Source organism: Sinohyriopsis cumingii, chromosome 8, assembly GCF_028554795.1.
Source record: "Sinohyriopsis cumingii isolate HCF-2022 chromosome 8, ASM2855479v2, whole genome shotgun sequence".
Classification (NCBI taxonomy): Eukaryota; Metazoa; Mollusca; class Bivalvia; order Unionida; family Unionidae; genus Sinohyriopsis; species Sinohyriopsis cumingii.
This window is the reverse complement of record NC_142968.1, coordinates 14,515,865-14,538,448: the sequence shown is the minus strand read 5'-3', so window position 1 is coordinate 14,538,448 and position 22,584 is coordinate 14,515,865. Positions and strand designations below refer to the sequence as shown.

Here is a 22,584-nt window from a genome sequence, read left to right as displayed (position 1 = left end):
GACTGCAAATCACTGCAGGACAAGAAGTGGTACGTCCAAACAAGAAATATTTGCACACTGAAAAATGCATTTAGAGACTGACGGTAATGTACAACGATGGGAGCATTGATGCTATTGAACTGATAACTGGTATTAGCCATATTCTGAATCAACCCATTTAAAATAAATATAAAGTTACAGTTAACAAATGTGTTTTTCATTGTTCGCGCTCTAGTGATACTAGTTCTTCGCGCTCTAATGGGATGCACCCTAATAAGAGTAGCTCTAGTAGGACAAAAATATTTTTTGCGCTCTAGTGTGATAAGCTCTAATGGTTTGCATCTAATGAGACGTTACCGATGAGACACAACTAAGGCTATATCATTATGGATGGACAGATGAGACACAACTAAGACTATATCATTATGGATCAACAGATGAGACAACAACTAAGGCTGTATCAGTATGATTGGTACAAAAATGATGCAACTATGGCTATATTATTATGGATGGTACAAAAAAATGATATATCTAAGGCTATATCATTATGGTTGGTACAAAAATGATCCCTAGTTCGGCCACAAATTGTTCTAGCCATTATTTATTACTTTTCTGGCTTGAAGAACAACAGGCAAATTCAGAAGTGGATGGTCCAACCCATCAGAATCGTGAATTTCAAGCCACTCGTAACAAATAAAAGTCAATGTGGACAGACTTTTGTACCAATACACACACAGGCCAGTCTCTATCAGCTACCTCTGTGTATAACTGGAAAATGCATTTAGTTCCCATTATGTCAGCATATAATCAATAATATGTTAAAAAGTACATTTAAAATCAAGAACATAAAAAAAGAAGAAAAAAATTAATAATCACACTTCTATTGATCCACTCTCCCTGACATTGTTCCAAAGCAATATATATTAGCAATCCACTTTTAAATTAGCCACCGATGCCCCTCCAACTCTAATGGAAAAACATAAGCTCTTGATGCAGATCATTCACCAGTGAATTATAAAGCTGCATGGTTGTTCCTCACTACAGAGAACTTGTTCACGGGCTAGGAGTGAATTAGCGGTTTTCCTTGCCAGTTACAGCCGAGGCAATTCAATTCAGCGATGCGGTTGTGGTGGTAGTGAGAACGACAACGCGGTATCTTACTCTCTATAAATTACATCCACTCCGTCCCCGGTGTATTGGAGAAGCCGCAGTGGATTTTTTTTTTTGGTGGGGGGGTATACAAATTATATACAAAAACAAAATAAAGCAGGCACTGCCGAACGCATTTAAACATTTCATGATGTATTCTTGGTCAAAGCAATAGTTAAGCGACGAATGCAACTGCGATAAATCTAGTTGTTAATTCGATGGTCCTAATTTGGTTACAATTTGAATATTCAACAGGTCGCAAACCACCCAGATATAAGCTTGAACATATATTTACCTGGTTAAAAAGAACTTGGCCAGCATACTACATGACTGCAAAAATGCACTGGATACAGCTAATATTTTCCGATCCGTTTTATGTACAATGTACACCACAACACCTTTGTTTCGCTATCCTCACCATTTGAACAGTTTCGAAGGAGCGATGATATCAGGCTATTCTGTTCACCTCCATCCAGAAAGAAAACAGACGGTTTAAAACAATGGAGTTAATCATATTTTCTATTATGGAAAGGATCTATACCTACATTGCATACTCTGCAAAAATTGTAATCGATGTATCAATGCATGTACATGCACTAAAAGATTCTACATATTTCATGTAGGAGGTAAAAAGAACAGCCAATTGATGCGCTTGAATTTCCATTGATCACGTGAACGGTGTGAGGTTACATTTGTGTGAAAGGAATTACTACTACTACTACTACTTATTATTATTATTATTGAAGAGGAGGAGGATGAGTTTGCAGAGCCATAATTGCAACTAATCAGCCATGATGTTTTTCAAATAAGAAACAACTGACTTAAGTTACAAATTAAATGTAACTTCTACATTCATGGGGGTAGGAATGAAATAACAAACATGTTTACGGAATTCTCAACGATTATGACAATAAATTACTACCGTGCATAAAACGTGAATCATAAAAAATGGTCATGTAAATTCGATTCAAAACGGGTGAAGAAACAGACAGTGTATTCCTAAAATGCAAAAATAACAAGAGCAAAAAGGAAAAGAAATATGGTGAATTTACCTCTTAATACCCTACATCTTCAGATTCTAACATCAAACCCATCGCACTGAAATAAAAGTAAGGCAACTGAATAATATCGAGAGGAGCATTTAGTGTATAATGGGACTGATGGGCTGGGAAAATTGAGGTGGGGTGGGATATTAGAGTATTACTCTCCTTCAATTTTTTGTTTGCGGGGTTTTTCTTTTTTGTTTAGTTTTTGTTTTGTTCTTGTTTTTTTTTTTTGGGGGGGGGGGGGTCTTTTCAAGCAGAGCATGCACATAGAAATTGCAAAACTACAGTTCTTCCGCCTCGGATGCGGGAGGTCGCGGATTCAACCCCTGCCGATTCATACCAAAGACATAAAAATGGTACCAACAGCTTCTTCGCTTGGCGTCCGCATTAAGACGTTAGTGTTAGGACTAGTCGTCCTGGCATCAGGATAATGTAGCTGGGTGGTAGTAGACCATGCTACATGTCTCCGGTATCATGCCCCAGTGCTAGACATCACAATAAACTGCCACACATCAGACATTGTAGCGATATGATTGATTTTTTTTTAAAGCTGCGTTAAAAATCCAAATCTCTCTCTCTCTCTCTCTCTCTCTCTCTCACACACACACACACACACACACACACACACAAAGAGTTTTTGCAATAATTTCCACTTAAATCCATACAAACATGTAGGCTTGCTGAGAAATCGTTAAGATGAGACTTATCCGAGAAGTAGACGAACGCTGGTTGTTGGAACTAACTAAAGACTGCACATACAAAAATTTCTTTGTAAGACGCGTTTTGACAGTTTGTAATTGGTACGACAAAAAATACATTTTGACAGTTTATATGTGTTATAGCTAGCAATGTATTCTGACAGAGTTTGTATGTGGTATGACAAAAAAAAAACACATTTTGACGGAGTTTATCTGTGGTTTAACTAACATATTTAAAGATTGTATATGTGGTATAACTAAAATCTCTTTATCAAACTATATAAATGGTCTGTATATAATATAAATTACTCACCTGGCACAGCGTGAAACATGATTTTTTTTTTAAATGTAAAGGATTTATTCCCCTTTTCAAAGATAATTGGAAGATCATTTTTTACGGAGTCCAACTAAAGTTTGCATTGTCGTTTATGGCAGGTCTTTTCAGCATTTATACTTTTCACGCGTATGAGGGGGATCCTTATCTTTTATTCTCTTTGGCGTCGCACTGGGTTTGATATTTTCACAATATATTTTAATATCAATAATTGGACCGAGTACTCAAAATGAGAATGCATACTAATACAATCAGCGTTTCTAATTTAAGATTTGTATATCTCAGTTTCTATGTAGCTGGTTGATCTTGCTTTATCTTTCTTTACTTGATCGCGTGCTTTTAAAATGTGTGCAATATATGGATGGTATTTTTTGTTGTTGATAAATTACATATTATAGTATAAGATTGTAGTGCCTAAATACATATCACAGTATAAGATATCTAAATGCCTAAAATATACATTACAGTATAAAGTGATTGAGTGCCTAAAATTCACATGACAGTATAAGGTGTTTAAGTGACTAAAATACATATGACACTATAAAATGTATGAGTGCCTAAAATACATATGACATAAATCATCATTTCATGTCACGCTATGGCATACTGAGGTTTGAGGTAAAGCCCTATTAAATTAGATTCAAACAGAATCGACTAAATAAATCGGAAACAATACTCTATATTGCTTTTCTGTGATAAAGTCTTGGAAAAGTGGAAGAACCCCACATTTTAAACATCCATTTATTCAGGCTTTGACCCTGTAGAAGAACACGTGACTTTGTAAAATAATATTGGCAGTATTTTATTTATAAAATAAACGAAGTCTCCTCGATATGTGTATAGCCTTTATGATAAATTAATTACTAACTGTTGAAAGAAAACAGACTTTTAGCACTACTGGGAAAAAAATAAGTTTGTTATCTGTTTTATCGTGGTGTAAACAAAGCCATGAAGACTTTGAAAACTTGCTCAACGCATTGACTACACAATCTCCTTGGAAATGTGTATCGGGAACATGTTAATGAACAATTAAGCATCTCAGGTAGTTTACAACAAACAATTATATATGTTCTTTTGTTGAATATAATGTACGATGAGAAAGGTATGACATTAGCAAGTATATATATATATAACCAGGAAGACGTTTCTATTTGTATTCTATACTTGTTTGTTTTTAAATAATAATAATAATAATACAATAATAATGATGATAATAATATAATAATAATAATAATAATAATAGGAAAACAAATACGAAAAAAAACATTGAAAATTCTAAATTTTAACATTTGTACGTACCAACACTTATGAACATGTGTAAGATGTTCTAAATGTGCCTTCCTGGACAATCTTGTAAAGATATTTCATAGTTTTTCATTTATTGCTCCCTGCCCATTATCTAAAAGCATGGAACATAGTATCCAAGTTTCCGTCCGTCTGTCTTTACGTCGGTCCTAACATCCGTCTATCTGTCACGCTTTCGTGTCAGCTCTATGACTTGAAAGCCTTTAGAGTTTAAATGATGAAAGTCAATAAACTCAGACATCACTAGTAGAGGTTGTACCACGAAGCAAATTGGGGAAATATCTTCAAGGTCAAGGTCACAACTCAACGTTTTTAAGTTTTCCGTCATACTTTCAATTCCGTCGATTAGAACTGTCTGGTATGTATATGCGGCAGCAGTAGGGGGTTCCAGATGGGGACCAAAAACTCAGTATTTCGTTTTCAGTAGCATTTTCCGTTCCCATCAAGAAGTTATGAGTGGTTTTTCAGTAACATTTTCCGTTCCTGTCGAGAAATTATGTGGGTTTTTTTTCAGTAGCATCTTCCGCTACTCTCAGAAAGTTAGGAGTGGTTTTCCAGTAGCATTTTCTTTTCCTCTCAGGAAGTTATCGCTATCATTTTCTTTACGCTCAATAACTTATGAAATGTTCAAACTAAATAGTTGAAAGCTTGAGTATTTGTATGTTTCATTGGATGTCTCGTATTTCGTACTTGGGGTCCTATCTTCAATGTCAAGGTCAAATGTATGTATTTTATTTTTGCTTTTGTTTATGTCTTATAGCTAAAAAGCTGTTTGAATATCAGGGATGAAACATCATGCAGTTTGTGTATTTGAATACATCCCGTGTATCACAGTCAAGACGTTGTCTTCGAGGTCAAGATCACTAAATAAATTCTTTTGTTGAATATAATGTACCATGAGAAAGGTATGACATTAGCAAGTAACTCTACTTCTCTATTACACTGATCACCATCAGATTTCAGCACTGTATGTTTTGGTGACCTCATCACAGTAGGCGGAAGGCAAATGTTCAGTGAATTTACTTGTCTGACCATATTTTTTTTTTTTGGTCACCGCCAGTACTTTTTATCAGTCTAGATAAGGGGAAGTAAATCCAATACTTACTGAGAGTCCTGAAAAAAGTGAACTCCTTGGAATACTAATTACTGTCTTGATGAGTGACCTCCCTTGGGGTACTGATTACTGTCTTCTCTACTCGTAACTCATAATCGTCATGGTAATATATTTTACCATAGCAGTGAGAAATGTACACGTTTTCTGTCATTTTCAAACCAACCAGTATTTGTATGCAACAAAAATAAGTAATTATTGTTGTTGTCGTTCGCTTTTTTGTGTCCTTGTTTAATATTAGGATTAAAATGACCTCGCCAGATATATTTTCCCAATTGGCATTTGGGTTTATATTTTCACCAAAATAAATTTTCTGTCCCTTTTAGAACTTTCAAAAGAACCAGTCTTAAAAGTTTGTATTTATTACTTTCATTTAGTAAATGCATCATTCGCCATATTGTTTAAATTTGACCAGTGGACTTTGCCTTAGTTTTGCGCAAAAAAAGACATTCTGCGTCGATTGTTCACATCACGGACATTTTATTTCTGAAACCACAATGTATCATAGAATTAACAGAATATATAATACAGGGATTCAGACCAGTATGAAATCTCAGTCATAACAATGCCTGATATGCTGCCATTATCAATACTTAAAGGGAACTAACTCAGGCCAATTAATAACTGCCAAGACAGGAATCGGTCAAAAATGAAATCACAATGATTGCTAATTAGACTGCTCTCTACATAACAATTTAATTAGTATGCTCTCTACATAACAATTTCACTGTGTGCTCTCTACATAACAATTTCATTGTGTGCTCTCTACACTCTACATGACACTTTCACTGTGTGCTCTCTACATAACAATTTAATTATTATGCTCTCTACATAACAATTTCACTGTGTGCTCTCTACATAACAATTTTACTGTATGCCCTATACATAACAATTTATTTATTATGCTCTCTACATAACAATTTCACTGTGTGCCCTATACATAACAATTTCATTAGTATGCTCTCTACATAACAATTTCACTGCGTGCTCTCTACATAACAATTTCACTCTGTGCCCTATACATAACAATTTCATTAGTATGCTCTCTACATAACAATTTCATCGTGTGCTCTCTACATAATTTCATTGTGTGCTCTCTACATAACAATTTCACTGCGTGCACTCTACATAACAATTTCACTGCGTGCTCTCTACATAACAATTTCATTGTGTGCTGTCTACATAACAATTTTATTGTGTGCTCTCTACATAACAATTTCACTGTGTGCTCTCTACATAACAATTTCAATGTGTGCTCTCTACATAACAATTTCACTGTGTGCTCTCTACATAACAATTTATTTATTAATGCTCGCTACATGACAGTTTAATTGTGTGTCCTCTAATTTTTTCAAGGTTCACATATGACCTTTACTGAATGGAATTAAAATACAATTTCGATTATAAAATATGCATTTTTAAGTCTAAAGATGTTTATCTTTCAGGACTCTCCAAAACATCTAAGTCAGAAAAGATGACCATGCACAAAACCAAAAAAGTATCACACGAAACAAGTTTGACTATATTCCCATAATTTGCCATGTAAAATCATTTAAATGTGCATAATACAATTTATAACTTTCCTTTGCTGCCATGCTTTATGTTGCTATGTGGAAACAACACAATGAACGTAAATCAGTTTTGTTTCCTTTCAAACCATTGATTCTAAAGAATTAAATAGCAACATATATGTATGTTATACGAATTAAACATTTCCTATCACATTATGAAAAAGCAAAACAATAAAAGCAAAGTATTATAATCTTATCTTGTAATGAAAAAGTTTAACCCCGAATTTATCTATGCCAATAAAATTCCAAACAAACGTTTTCAAACAACCTAAACTCCTTAAGACGATTTGATTAAACTTATTCATTTTAAAAACATATACATAAGGGTTGATTTAAATTTTGACGAAAGACATTCAAAATTATATACTGTATTCTTGCACAAATAAGGTCTGACTGTTCTTTAAAATCAATTTGTCTTATAGTAAATCGATAAACCAGTCCCCAAACCTGTATTGATACAGGGGCTAGTATCGTTATATATATATATATATATATATATATATATATATATATATATATATATATATATATATATATGCCTTTGTATTACTAGTCACATGACTTCACAAATCTCAAACAACTACATCGGAAGTCCAACAGTCATGTGATATCAACAACAAACTCCATTTTGATGTTGTTGTACAAAAATTCAATTCTATTGAATGAAAGTCTGATACAATTTGTAAAAACCAAAAAGAATATATAATTCTCAACGTATTTATTTAGAAAACAACGGCAAAAAAAAAAAAAACAGTCGCTGAAATCTGGCCAGTCAGATTCATCAAGCAGATATCACATCAACGTGGTAGTCACGTGATACAGCAAACCCCCAGTAGTTGTTCACGGATTACATAAAGAGAGAGAATTTTGTGTTCTTTCGTTTTTGTATTCGTCTTACAACCGGTATACAACTTTCATTTAATATTGTTTTTTTTTCTACAACATTTGAAAATGTGGGTTGTGAGATTTATGTACTCGTGCGACTAGCAATGCAAATCCGAGTACCTGGTCAAATTTCATGAACCCCGTAGTTTTATCTTGTCTTTCAGCAGATGAATGACATAAAGATTTTAATACTCTCAATTTCTCAGAAAATAAATAATTTTCATATATTGATTTAATGCAGGTATGACTAGATTTAACAAAGAACTTAACAACGGACATCTAGTAAGTGGCTAAGCTTTGCCGCCACCATGTTGGCCTCTTCTGATGCTAGACTGGTTTTCATACCTTCCATATAGGGAAAAATGCGGATATTCGAGTTATCTGCGGAAAAAATATACAAACCGAATGTAATACACTGAACGTTTAGACTGACTCACCAAATTTGTTTATGGAAAGCACCCAAACGATCAATTCTGGTCAGAACTCAATAACTTTAACTCATGATCAGTTCAGTTACGACTCAGTTACGTAATTGTTGCGGGAGTCAAGTGGTGGCGGAAAATTCCCAGGTTTTTCCCGACTTTGATCAATATTTTCAAAATATTCAAGGACTTTTCACGGTCGGGAAAAAATTATCATTTCTCCCGAGAATCTTGCTGCAGTGAGGGCCATGACTAAAGATAGGCTCTTGGAAGCACTTCTAGAACATCGATGAGCCACGCAAAAATTTAGAATGTGAATGCCAGTCTCTTGCATGCATTCCAAATCGAAAAAGATGAAATTGCATTTTCTTCTGGTCGTCGTCTTCCCCTTGATGTTTGAAATGGTATTTTTGAATGAAGCATTCGTGTTCCAAGTCCACGATTTGAAGACAAATGTGACATCGTTTCTTTCCTCGACAACCGTGTAACTTGGCGCTGTTGGTACGTATGCCTTGTCCACAACTAGGGCACAATCTCAGCAGTTGACAAGCACTTTTCGTCTGTGAACCTTGCGTATTTAGGTGTTGTTGATATAAGGCAGGGCTGAAAAAAGTGAGCTGACAAGCTGGATAATGCACCCGTTCTTGTCCTTCGTCAAGACAGGGTTGAGAGGCCAAACATTCCCCACATTTCAATCCACAATGCTTGTGTTGCTCTCGATTGTTATAGCCATAGTCACATTTCTCACAGTAATAACCGTATCCCAGGAATGCGGCGATACTGGTGATGGCATCGAAATGTTCATCGTGATAATAGACGTAAATGTATTTTCCGTCTTTGAAATTTTGGCCTCGAAACAATAGATGTCTACATGCTTCTTGAGGATGCACTTTCAATGAGTAGCGTGGAGCCAAGACGTCTTGAATTTTCGCATTTCAGGAATGCCACAGTGTGTTTTTGGATAGCCCTGTTTGCTGTAATAGGAGTTCTGCTTCTCTTCGTTGTTTGGCTTGGTCCGATTGTTGAATAGTTTTCCATGCTACTTTCTATTCTACCGTGTCGTTCGTGTCGGCACACATTCGTTCTACGACGATGTTCCTGGCTAAACACATATTGTCTTGGGAGTTGTTAATTCGGACGAGACTCTTTTTTGTTGCTGGGAAGTTCGTTCACCAATTACATCTTTTTGCGTCCTGTCCCCTTGGGGAATAGACACGTTGGTCATGAACAGGGTCGCTTTTCCATCGGTGATGTGAAACTTGTTCATTGGATTGTTGCACGTATTGAGTCTTTTCGATGACTTTGGAAGGTGTCATTTCTGCCGGGCTGCTAAACTCGATCCAAACGGGGGACTTCAGACTGTAATGATGGAAGGAAAGTCTCAAGTGATCGCCTTCTCTGGCTTCACATTGCCGTTTTAGTGTAGTTAACAAAAGATCTCACACCTCAGTGATGAACGCCTCTGCATTCTCCAACGGTACTTCTGACTTTAAATCTTTTAACTTCACCGTGTACGTGTAAGCCGTAGTTCTAAATTTTCCAGAGGAGCGCTTTTCCGTCTCTCGAATGTGGTAGTACTTTTCGGGTGATACTGGTGGACTTTGGTTGGGTGTAGAATCTCTGACTCTGGATTCTGGTTCACTCATGTCATCTTCAAATGTACTGGCATGAATTTGAGCCAAGACTTCAGTTACTGTGCGAGGCGATAAATCAAGTTTCTGCCTCTTACTTTCTTCTTCTTCCTCCACGAAATGATGCGATCGTTTTATCTTGACTGCAAAACGTCAAATGACTACATTTTAAACGCCACGTTCCCCTATATCCATGTCAGAGCAGTGTCTTCTCTCTATAAAAGGTAAGTATAAAAGGTAAGTGTCTTCCCTTCCAGTATTCATTTCACTCTCAAACCGACCAGAAAGACGGAAGAGCCAGCTGAGTTCGAACTTCTGATCAGAGCTTTGCGAGGTGTCATTCGAAAGTTTTCTTCAGGCAATCCGACGGACTACTCTCCCTCCTTTCGAGATAAAAGTCAAGATACTTGCTATATCTGTAAGAAGAAAAAGCATTGGGCTACAGAGTGTCCAGACCGTCAAAAAAGCAAGACTGGTCTCAGACGAGACAAAAGTCAAGATACCTGTTATCATTGTCAAGAGAAAGGACATTGGTCTTCAGAATGCACTAAAACAACAGGAGCAAGAGGAAGAGAGGGGTTCAGAACAGGAAGAAGAGATACCCTTCAAGAAGGAAGAACCCCGACATGTCCAGAAAGAGAAAAAAATGAAGTAAAGAAGACGAGGAGAAAGCGAAGAAGAAGAAGAGGAAAAACCTGTGAAAGTGAAGAAATGCTAAAGACAGAGATAGGGAAGAAACATATAGAAGAAATCTGTGATCTTTTTAAAGTGCTGTGTTGTAAATTGGATTGTACAAATTTGTAACTGAAAAGACCAGGCAGAAAAAGTAAGTGTCTCTTGGTCTTGATTTCTAAGAATATGGACCTACACTCACTCACACACGTACATTACGGGCAAAAAACGGATTTTGAGTGTTAACTGATTTTGGCAAAATGAATGATATCTCGTTTTGAGAGAGGTGAGTGGCCATGAAAAGTACCGTTGGGTGTTGCCTTTTTAAAAAGGAAAACAAACTCAGGAACGGGAATCAATCAGCTTTATCTGCCTTAAGCCTTTGCCACGGCCAATGCCTACTTCTGGACTTGCTCCTGTCGATGAAGATTTGGTAGAAATCACTAAAGCTGGTATCTCAGGTGTAGTAACATGGTTGGGCTGTTTGGCTCAGAAAGGTCTTTTTCTCTTGGGTCGTAATAAAGAAGTCGATACATTTGTTTCAGACTCCTTAACTCTGCCAAAATGTCTAAGAGTACCGTCACCGTTTGACTTTCACTGTCCTCCTGCTCTCCTATACCTTGTTTCTTTTCTGCTGCTGCTGCTTCTTCTTCCTGTCGCTACCTTCTTCTTGCCTCTTCTTCTTTCTGTTATTGTTGAAGGAGATAAGCTTTTTCTGCTTCTTTCTGCTGCTGTAAAAATTTCTCCACTTCTTCTTTCTGTTTCTGTTTAAATCCTCGACCTGTGGTAAAGAAGGAGAAGGTGGCGAAGGTGTTTCTACCGGAACAAATTCTCGTGAAGAAGAGAGAAAATCCACTAAATCCCAATTAAAATCTGTCTCTTCTGGAAGTAGGACGGTGATGACTTTGTTAGCCGCTGCTATGCCATTGCTTCTCGTCTCCACGGCCGGTGCAAGCCAGTTCATCGTTTTCTGTGTCCGTATGTTTGAAAACTTTGTCGCATTGATTCACTGCGCACAGACGCAAGCGCATCTATATAGAGAATGTGACGTCACATGCAGCTCTCTTCGCATTGGAAGACAGACTCCGTACTGTGACAGAATTTTGTAAGGCGTATAGGGTTTGGTGAAAAAACTCAATCCGTTTCGATCCGCGCTTCCACTATAAATAACAGCGGTTCACTGCATTCGCTTCACCTGTTCTCGTCACAAGATACGGACTAACGTTGAATCATCTACCCTCGTATCGTTGATTCTGTTCCGTACGGATTTACCCATGTATGTCAGATCATCATGAACAATCAGCTGAATCGCCGATACGAGCATTTGGAAAAGAAGAATCTATGTGGAGAGACAAGGCTGTCTGATGAGAATCCTCATCTACGGTCCAGAAGTCAGAAGAAGTTTGAGAAAGAGAAGAAGACCTATGCGATGCCCTCTATCTTAACAAAAAAGGGCCACTAATATGCCTCGAAAAAATATTTATTCTCTTTGCCATATATGTGTTTGATGCTCATCAGTCTATGTCTATGTGTTGTATGCGTTATATATTTCTATGTCTATATGTCTCGTGTATTTGTCTCTCCCTAGAGTAGCGCGTATTCAGGTCAAACACTTGCTACATTGTTATCAATGTCCAATACCGTGACGTCACCTTACCTGTTCCATTCCTATTATCCCTATACAACAACCCAACTTTCCATTGTCGCTATACAGACCCAAAAATATTCCCCATGTTCAGTCCTCCGTGACGCTAAACGTTCCCAGGGGGTCTGAAAAGTCTTGACGCTAAACGTTCCCACGACCATTTTGACTGGGATTTCCATTGACGCTAACGTATTCCCTATCACTACTACCGTGACCTTTATTGATGGATCTTCAAAACCCTTGCATTCTCGCAAATCTCCCACAATGACATCTAGCCTCTACTACCACGTCTGTCATTATATGCTGAACTAGCCATTTAGTTACCGTTAAATATCTTTTCACTACGCCCTAATTTTCTGAAAGCTATGGTAGTGTTCCTTTGTACTAATGCTAAATTTCCGATGACACCATAAGGGTATATTTGCAAAATGGCTGCTCATTGTTAAATTCCCATTTGCCCAAATCATCCCCATCACCTATATCCATTCTACAAAATAAAGGAGGGTGCTTGGTGTTTGGTATTTAAAATAAAATGCATCCAGATCTTATGCAAGTTAACTTAAGAATGCCAACCGTGCGTATTGATGAGCTGATATTGCATTGAATTGGATGAGCTTGGTACAACTCAGGCAACTTTGACCCCATAACGTCCCACAATGTTAATTATACAGACTGGTACTACATTCCCTCGACCAAATAGGCGCATATTTTCAATATGGTGGTGCAATGTTAACTTGCCATCGACATTGTTTGGTTATTTTTCACCCCAATCCCTAAAACGAATCCTGTTAACTACTTCTATGTTGCATCTTGAGCCTGCACAAAAATAATAACCACGGGGTGGATTTAAAACAGAATCGGTATTTAAAATCAACATCATCCATTTCTTTATAACTTAGGTAATGAGTGACAACCATGCGCATTAGTGACGAGATCTTGTGATCTTGCATCAAACTGACTGAGCTTGGTACAGCGCTGGCAGTTTCCTTTATCAACTTATTTTGATCAGATATGGTATACATGTGGGCTTGTATCATCCAAATTTCACAGATGCTGGATTATGTGTGGCATGCTTTAGTAAGGTGGTCGTCTAAACTAATTATGATCCAAGGTGGGCTCAATTGCGAGTGATATTAATGTTAGTTATGATGTATCGGATTGGCAGTGCTTATTATCATTCAGGAGGATTCATTCATCAACTGATATGTTATCGGGTTTGTTAAGTGGAATCATTACTTATCACAACTGACAGAACTAATTGATTTTGTTTCAAATAATACGCCGATAAACAGAATAGAAGTATCTAAATTAGGTCTTACCGGCCGAAATTTCGTGAAAACAATTGTTTTTAGTTTTAACTAACTTAAGTGATCAAATTATTAGAAAAGAATGAAAGACAATATCACTTTGAAAGATAAATTAAACACTATTATACAACCCTCTTGATTAAATAACATCTACGCAACAAAGAGGTATGTCCTGTCTTTATTTCACTTTTTTACCAATTAAAATTAAGAACTTCTTGAAGATGTTGACAAACATCATGTAACTTGGGGCATCACGATTCGTGTAGTGTATAATTCACAAACCAAAATCTTTAATTGTATAGCTCATCATCCGATCTCTCAGGAGTCTTTTAATGGCGTATCTAACCTCCATTTTGTACAGTTGAGTTTTTTTTTTAAATCACAGTGGTTACTACTCTATGGTCTTAAACTAAGAAACAGATAAGAGCGAAAAGCAAAACATGTTGTAGAGTTCAACCAAAAAATGTATTTTTCTATAAAACAAAGTGAAAATGTGAGAAAAGAACTTAACAGTATTGTGAATTCAATCCCGAATAGTCCTAAACGTTCTATCACAAGTCCAAATGTAGAGTTCCAGTTGAACTTATCGTGTTATAAATAAATATCAAATCTGAATGTTTTGATACGCATGTAATCTCGAATGTGTTAATGTGTCATCACAATAATACAATCCAAAATGTTCTTTACCGAATTCACTATAATTCCAAATGAATGATTTAGTCCAAAAATATTAATGAACACTTTGCAATTCCAGTGAATAATAATTTGAATAAATAAATTAGACCAAATTAAAAAATGAACACAACAATAAGACTGATTCAGCTTCGGATGTTAAGGCAAGAATATTTATAATTCTTAAGTAAACAAGTTTATATACCCCTCCACTTAACCTAAGTCGCAATCATCATTTTCTGGAAATACTCTGTCAGCTTAATGGTAAATCTTTTCTGGAAATTTCTAGGGTCAGAATCAAGACCGTTCCTTTGACTCAAACTGAGGTAAACATGTTTACAATTACACTGGTCAACAGTGAAATCATTACTGACTTGAAAAGGCCCTAATCTGTAGTATTTTGGTGTGCCGAACACGAATATAACCGTGAAAAATTTGTATTGGCTCTCGTTTTGAAGATATTCATATACCTCATTTTCTATGTTTCACTGTGTAAATTTCTCCAGTAGGACTGCAGCAACATCCGGAATAATGATGTAACATTGCATAATACCATCATGCTCACATCATCCACAGTTGATTGCATCATTTTCTGATGCAATGCAATACTAATGCCATGCGGTTGCTGAAGTAAGTTGACGTCAGCAGTGTACTATACATGTGTAGGCCTATTATACTAATGCCAGGCGGCTGCTGAAGCTGACGTAAGCAGTGTACTATATAAAGCCCAATCAGATAGGTTCAGCATTTAAAATATTTTAGACGTTGTGCGAGACAGTTCAAGCTACTGTTACATAAAACTTATTATTTTATCCATTTACGTACAATAAAGAACAGTAATGCCTCGAAAGTGTGTTAATACCGCGGACAATTTTTGCTATATTTGTGGGGAAGTGACATTTGCCAACCAGAAGAAAAGTATCAATTCTCAAGTGAAGAAGGCATATCATCTTTACTTCGGATGCAAGGTTGGTGACCAAGACAAGCCTTGGGCTCCGCATATATGCTGTGCTACATGTACAACACAGCTTTCACAGTGGTTGAATTGCAAAAGGTCATCAATGCCGTTTGCAGTCCCAATGGTGTGGAGAGAGCCAAGCAACCACCTAAATGACTGTTACTTCTGCTTGGTTCCTCCTCTTTCCGGCGGAATAACGAAGCGAAAGAAGTCGAGAATAGTCTACCCAAACATTCCGTCTGCATTGAGACCAGTTCCACATGGTGAGGGACTTCCTATTCCAGAACCTCCAGCAGAATATTCTCTTGATTCATCTGACGAAGACAAAGGTGAGTCGACCTGTTCTTCTCCTGGTCCATCAGCATGCAGTGATCCAGATTTTCACTGTGGTGCATCATCAACCCCACACAGAATAACACAGGAAGAACTAAATGACCTGATTCGTGATTTGGACTTATCAAAGAACAAGGCAGAATTGCTAGGATCAAGACTCCAACAATGGAATCTTCTAGAAGAAGATGTCACAATTACTGCATATCGAAAGCGCCACCAGCAATTGGAGCCTTTCTTCAGAAAGGAAAGTAATCTGATATTCTGTTCCGATATTGAGGGCCTCATGAATGCTTTAAAAATCACTCATGACCCACAAGAATGGAGACTATTTGTGGACTCTTCGAAACTGAGTCTCAAGGCTGTGCTTTTGCACAATGGAAACATTCTTCCATCTATTCCAGTAGCGTATGCTGTCCACATGAAAGAGACATACGATAACTTAAGGCAGCTACTGAATTCCATTGAGTATAACAAGTACAGCTGGCACCTCTGTGGTGATTTGAAGGTAGTTGCCCTTTTAATGGGACTGCAGCAAGGATATACAAAATACATGTGTTTCTTATGCGAGTGGGATAGCCGAGCAAGGGAAATGCACTACATGAGGAAGGAATGGACTCACAGGCAGAATGTAGCCATTGGAGAGAAGAATATCCAACACCCAGCTCTGGTTGAGGCTCAGAAAATCTTGCTACCACCCCTTCACATCAAACTAGGTTTGATGAAGAACTTCGTGAAAGCCATTGACCGGACTTTGCCAGCATTCCGATACCTGCATGAAAAATTCCCTCGACTCAGCGAAGCAAAGATTAAAGAGGGAGTTTTTGTGGGTCCTCAGATTCGAGAGCTTTTCAAAGATGACCGGTTCAACAACTTGCTGGAAGGTGACGCGAAACAAGCATGGAATGCTTTTCGCCTAGTTTCTACAAACTTCCTCGGAAATGTTAGGGCAGAAAACTATAAGGAACTAGTAGAAGACATGTTGATGAAGTATAAGAAACTTGGCTGCAATATGTCTCTAAAGATTCACTTCCTTCATTCCCATTTGGATTTCTTTCCTAGCAACTGTGGTATTGTTAGTGATGAACACGGCGAACGTTTTCATCAAGATATCGCAACAATGGAACAAAGATACCAGGGAAAATGGTCCACTACAATGCTGGCTGACTACTGCTGGACACTCCTCAGAGATGCTCCCGAACAGCTGTACAAGAGACAGGCAAAGAAATCTAAGATGTAGTCAATGACTTGATTTTTTATAGGTAGGCTATTACAGTTGACCTTTTACTATTGGAATGCATTTCGTTATGTAAACATTAATTTCTTGCAGATTACAAAAAAACTAGAGCCAATTTTGCAATTTGACTGTCATATTCGTGTTCAGCACATAAAAATTGATAAGAATTGACTAATTTTATTTCAGTAACATGACTTTTGTAAAAATTTGTTGTCCAGTGTTAATGGTGATCTGAATATTTAATCTATAGAGAAATATTAGTTATGTATTATGTAGTTTACAGATTAAATGTCTCTAGTAAGGTAGACCATCAACTTGATTTTGGACTAAGCTTAATTGCAAAATACAGATCTGCATAACATAATTATTGAATAATGCCAATAAACAATATAAAATAAATATACACAACAAAAGCACCAACTTATTTTGCCGTGAAAATAAAGGAATAATGGCTATTATCAATATACTTCATATAAGTTAATTGGTCTTGTAGATCAGTTAAGAATGGATAATTAAACGTAGTCGTTATACCCAATTACATTTAAATCATTAAACTTTAAATTAGGTTTTCTTTTTATTAAATTATATTATCATTACTATTTAGGAAATATTACTTATAAGATCAATTTGGAATGGAATATTTACATGTAGTCATTAAACATAATAGCCATCTCACCCCTGTCCGCGTGGGTCCGAGTCACGGGCTGGGCCAATGTGGGTATATGAGGAAGTTGCCAGCACCATCCAACTTCTATCTGTACATAAGGGGATTGAGGACTATATGCATGATTTAGTTACCTACGAAAAAAATGATGCGCTTAACATCTTGCAAAATTACGTATAAAGTTCCTTTTTTTGTGTTTCTTTTTGTTTTGGAGTTGATTTTTTTTTCTTTTTTAAAACCTAGCACTTCAATTGAACAAAGTAATGGAGCCACGTGTTTGGAACAAATGTGTTGCCCTTAACATATAAACGTTACCTCAGAGCTGGTCAACGTAGGGATATTATATAAAAAATTGGGTACTAAATCGCCAGATGGCAGACTAGCTTATTTAGTGACTATGGCGCATAATGTTTCTTTTACTAGTTATACTTACTGTCATGTATAGCATATATTGCGCTCTGAATGATGTTAAACCCCAAACAACAACAACCTAAAGGTAGTATAATACAAAGTATGTAGATCGGTTGCAATACTTTTCCCTACCACACTTATCTGATTTCATTTTATTTTATTCACTCATTCTAAATGAATCTACACTATTATATAATAAATATTAAATTATCAAAGTTATGAATTTTACATACACAACTAATGACACACTGTGGTATATGCAAAATAAATGATGTGCTTTTCGTTGTTTTCAAGACGTTTCGGTGTTTGTATGCACTAGGCTCTGTGTGACGTTTATGACAAGATGTGCAATTCCTGGTTCCCTGGCCTCCCATGATGCTTCGCACATAAGCGTTGAGAATTATGGATGTGAAGGTTACCAGACTGAAACTGTTTAATGAAGGTAGTGATTTGAAGAAGCACACGAGGATGAAGGCCGAAAAATCAGCCTAACATCTGAAATAAACTGACTTGGCGATTTTGGGGATGGTATCGAGCATTCATTAACATTTGAAAAGAGCTGCAGACAATTTTCTCTGCACACATCGTTATCCATATTTCCGGATCAAATCCTATGTTTGGCGACTTGTAAATCCACCTGGATGCTCAACCCTGTGTCCTATGGCCATTTTGAATTTGGCTCCAGACGTGGCTATTACTAAAAACTGGTAAGTGTCTAAACAGTACACATGTTCTTCCGGAAAGATTAACATGCAGCGAAATTGCACATTTCAATAGATGACACAAGACCTGCAAAACGTTCCATCAGTATCAACACAGAATTGGGAGGGGGTTGATTTATCGGACTAACAAAGATGCATACTGGACAAAAACCATTTAAATGTATACTTTGTTATGAAATGTTTAGTGTGAAAAGAAGTTTGAAGAGACACTCGCGGACACATGCTGGAGAAAAGCAATTCAAATGTATCGGTTTGAGACCAAATCTCGCCGCGTACCAACTGTCGCCGTAGTAATAATAACTAGCGACCGTACGAAACGTTTCGATTCCTGTTTAGAAAATAAGAGTGATTGAGTCTGACAAATCCGTGCGAAAATAAGCATCAGGCAAGTTGATTAAATAAAGAAAATAACAAAATCCCCATTTCAGCCCCTTAAGCCTCCATTTACTGAAGTGAGGAGTCACGTGGTACAATTAGCATACATGATTCAACAAGAACTACATCATGAAACCCTACCTTGATGTAGGTCCCCGCTTTTATAGTAGACGCTATAAATGTAAATTCCAATATTTTCACAATAAAGCATCCTCAATTAAGCGTTTTCCTTTTTCACATTTAACACAACGTACACGCAACAGCATGGCCGCAGCAGTCTTCTCCACTTTATTATCCAATCTTCTTAACACAATTTTGAATTCAAAAATGTTGTGTTGTGTTGTGTCTCCAGTCTGTCCATCCATTGTCGACTCATCTTCCTACGAAGATGTGCTCAAGATAAGCCAAGTTGAACGAAGCCTATGTGAATTTGCATAGGGTCATGACAAGTCTGATACCGAGACCTGAAGAGATAGACAATATCATAATGTTGAAAGTGACTGAAGACCTGAAAGAAGAGCTCTTCAAGGAGGAATTCAAGAAGGAGAAAGAAGAATGGACGGAGAAGTACAGACTTCATAAACAGCAGAGAGAGCAGCAACAGCAGCAGCAGCATGAACCTGGCAGAGGCTTTGTTAACAGTTTTATCGACACCAAAGAGTTCTTCTTCTCTTTCCGAAGAAGCAGACCTTATCCTGTGAGAAAGCCTGTCGTCAGAGGAGGCCGTCATCTTATAACCTAAGCGATCGCCATAGCTTCAACTTCCCAAAAAAAAATTTCAGGGCTACCCCATACTCTCGAAAAGAAATCACATTCCATTGCCTATGATACGTTAGTCAGTTAGAAGAAAAAATACAGAAGTGAGTCTATCAGCACATGATTTCTTTATCTTGGTTAGAAAGTGTGACTCTAAGTTGTTCGTTTCCGTCGCTTATCAAAATTTTAAAAATAGTAATGTTCTGTAAAAAGTGAATGAGTGTTTCTTTTAGGTCTGTGCGTTTTGTTTTCTTTTGTTGGTGATAATATGGATAATGTAAGTTCGGGTACAACGAAATTTAAAGAATTAGGTCCAGAACTCGGTGTGGAGGGAAGAAATATACGCAACAGCAGCGGGAGCAAGAAATGCAGACCTAGCCAGTTAGCACTCCACCCACCTCGAGAACACAAATAACAGCTAGTCAACAGCCGACTATACCTAACAAACAACCCGTCCCGGAAAGAGTGGTGGCAAAACAAAGGTCCAATTATGTTAGACAAACGGTATGGCAAACTCATATGTAATTATCGGAGGCACTACGTTCTTTTCTCACTCCGATACTACAGGCAATCTCAGCTGAAAGAACAACCACAACAACAATAACAGCGACAGACACCATAGCAGCGGATTTGAAACTATCTACCTCAACTGAAGAATTAGTATCAGAACCAGAAGAGGAAATTGAGGCGGTTGAGGAGGAGGGGCACGCTGACCCTCGTTGAGAAGTACACCGAAATGGGGCTAGATCAAGCATTGTATGACGTCAACATAGCAGGGCAGTTTATTACAGCCATACAATACGTTGCCTACAAATCTCTAGACACCTTTAAACCAAGACCTTCTCAATGGGGATTAGGGGTCAGAGTTCTTCCCCAATTCTACAGACAAGCCTACACTGGATACCCCCTCAGTCAACTGGTAGAAACCGCTGCTTACATTACCGCCCATCATGGCTACGCATTTCCTGATATCAAGAATCATGAGACTAGGAGTGCGGGAAAGAACGTGAAAGCAAAAGAGAGACGTGTTACCTTCTAACAGAAAAAACAGACTTTTTTTTAGGGCTCCAAAAGATTGCTTTTTATTAAATAGGGAACCATATTTGGCTTGGTATCCCTCCTTGACTAAACTATTCTCGAAACAAACTTGACCCATTGGAACACCACAACAAACTTAACTTTTTAAACCTAACAGTGACCAAACTGGTATATGTCGCTTAGACATAATAATTTAAAATAAGATCAGTATGGCTATTTTTATGTACACTAAGTACTAATATTAGACAGATATGTTAGGAAGTAGGAAATTTAACAGACTCGTTAGATTTGAACTAATTGCACAGGTGGTTAACACATTATTGGTACCTTTTATTGTCCATTAGCAAAAACGGGACTTGATTTGAAATAAGTACGGGCTAGCGTTTTGGTGAGTACTTAACATCCATGGCTGTCTTGCTGAGCACCTTTTTCCTCCTTTACCACGCTCGGACAGAAAAATGAGTGTGTGGTGAGACAATTCCCACTCATGTTTAAAGTCTTTCAGTCAGGTTGTTAAGGACTAGTTAGTCCTACACCTGAGTGGCTAAATTTAAAAATAGTCTGTGAGTACATAAAAGCCTGGGGGGATGAGGCTCTCTTTCCTTCCCCAGGAGTAATTAAAAATCACGCGGTGCGTTATTAAACCAGTGATACATGCTCCATTAGAGCGAAAATCACTTTAATTCAAGTAAGCAGGCAAGCAAGTTCGGGTACCGTCTCTAGCACTCTTGATGACACCAACTGTCTGGGTTATTTTCTTTCTTGCAAGCCCCTATGTTCCACTTCTGTTTGTGATAATAACTTGTGATACTTCACATTTTCTAAAGTAGAAATCTTTACAAGCCGTACAAAATACAAAACTTATATGACTTTGGCTTTTGACACTTGCACAGACTCTTCACTTTATAAGTGTCACGAGAAAATTGTATATCCAATTTTTACCATTTTCAAAAACGCGCACACACTTGCAGCTTGACTAGAAATATGTATATCTTGTTTTGTGGATAAGTCACAGACAAGTCCAAGCATATATAGGTGGTTATGAACGTTAGGAATATCCCCTCCTTTTTTCAGAAATATCAAAGCTTGTATGTGCATTTTCCCTTTTCCACTCTATATTAGTGCTTAGATTTGTTCCAAAAAAAAAAAAGAAAAAAGAAACGAAATAATTTTGAAGAAAAAGAAACAACTGAATTTTGAATTCAGGTTTCTCTCTGTTTATAATTTTTTTCAAGTTGACGGTGCATGACAGAGTACATTCGCCTACCTTTCCAAAGTGAGAGGCATTTCTTTACATGTCATTGCCTTTGTTAAATTCGGTTTCATTGGTTAGTTATCGTTAATCTTTAATTTTTTTCATGCATTTCTTTTTGATAGAAGATTTAAGGCTTTCTATTGTTGTAACGGTATTTATGTTGTTTGGTCTGTTGATGAAATTATCTATAGCAAAGTGCTTAAGATTTTTCAGTTTTTTTATTATTTCAAGCCCTACAAAAGGAGACCAAGTTTGTCTTCAAAGACGATTGAAACTCTAAATTACACGGGCGTGAAGGAAAACATCGTTGTGTTTAATCTAATCATGCTTGCCGTATCTCTTTGTGTTTTAGAGGTCATATTTCTTCTTAAGTAAATACACGCATCAATAGACAGACAGATTGGGTCATCA

General features: G+C 37.1%; 1 protein-coding gene across 1 annotated transcript in view; it reads right to left on the bottom strand.

The window, feature by feature from the left end:
• The window catches only part of LOC149793017 (vang-like protein 2-B), a 62,649-nt gene extending 60,910 nt beyond the window's left edge, over positions 1-1,739 (bottom strand). Inside the window, exon 1 of the mRNA XM_089966891.1 lies at positions 1,424-1,739. The gene's annotated coding sequence lies outside the window, so the exon portion shown is untranslated. The remainder of the gene's footprint in view (positions 1-1,423) is intronic.
• Positions 1,740-22,584: the final 20,845 nt, after the last annotated feature.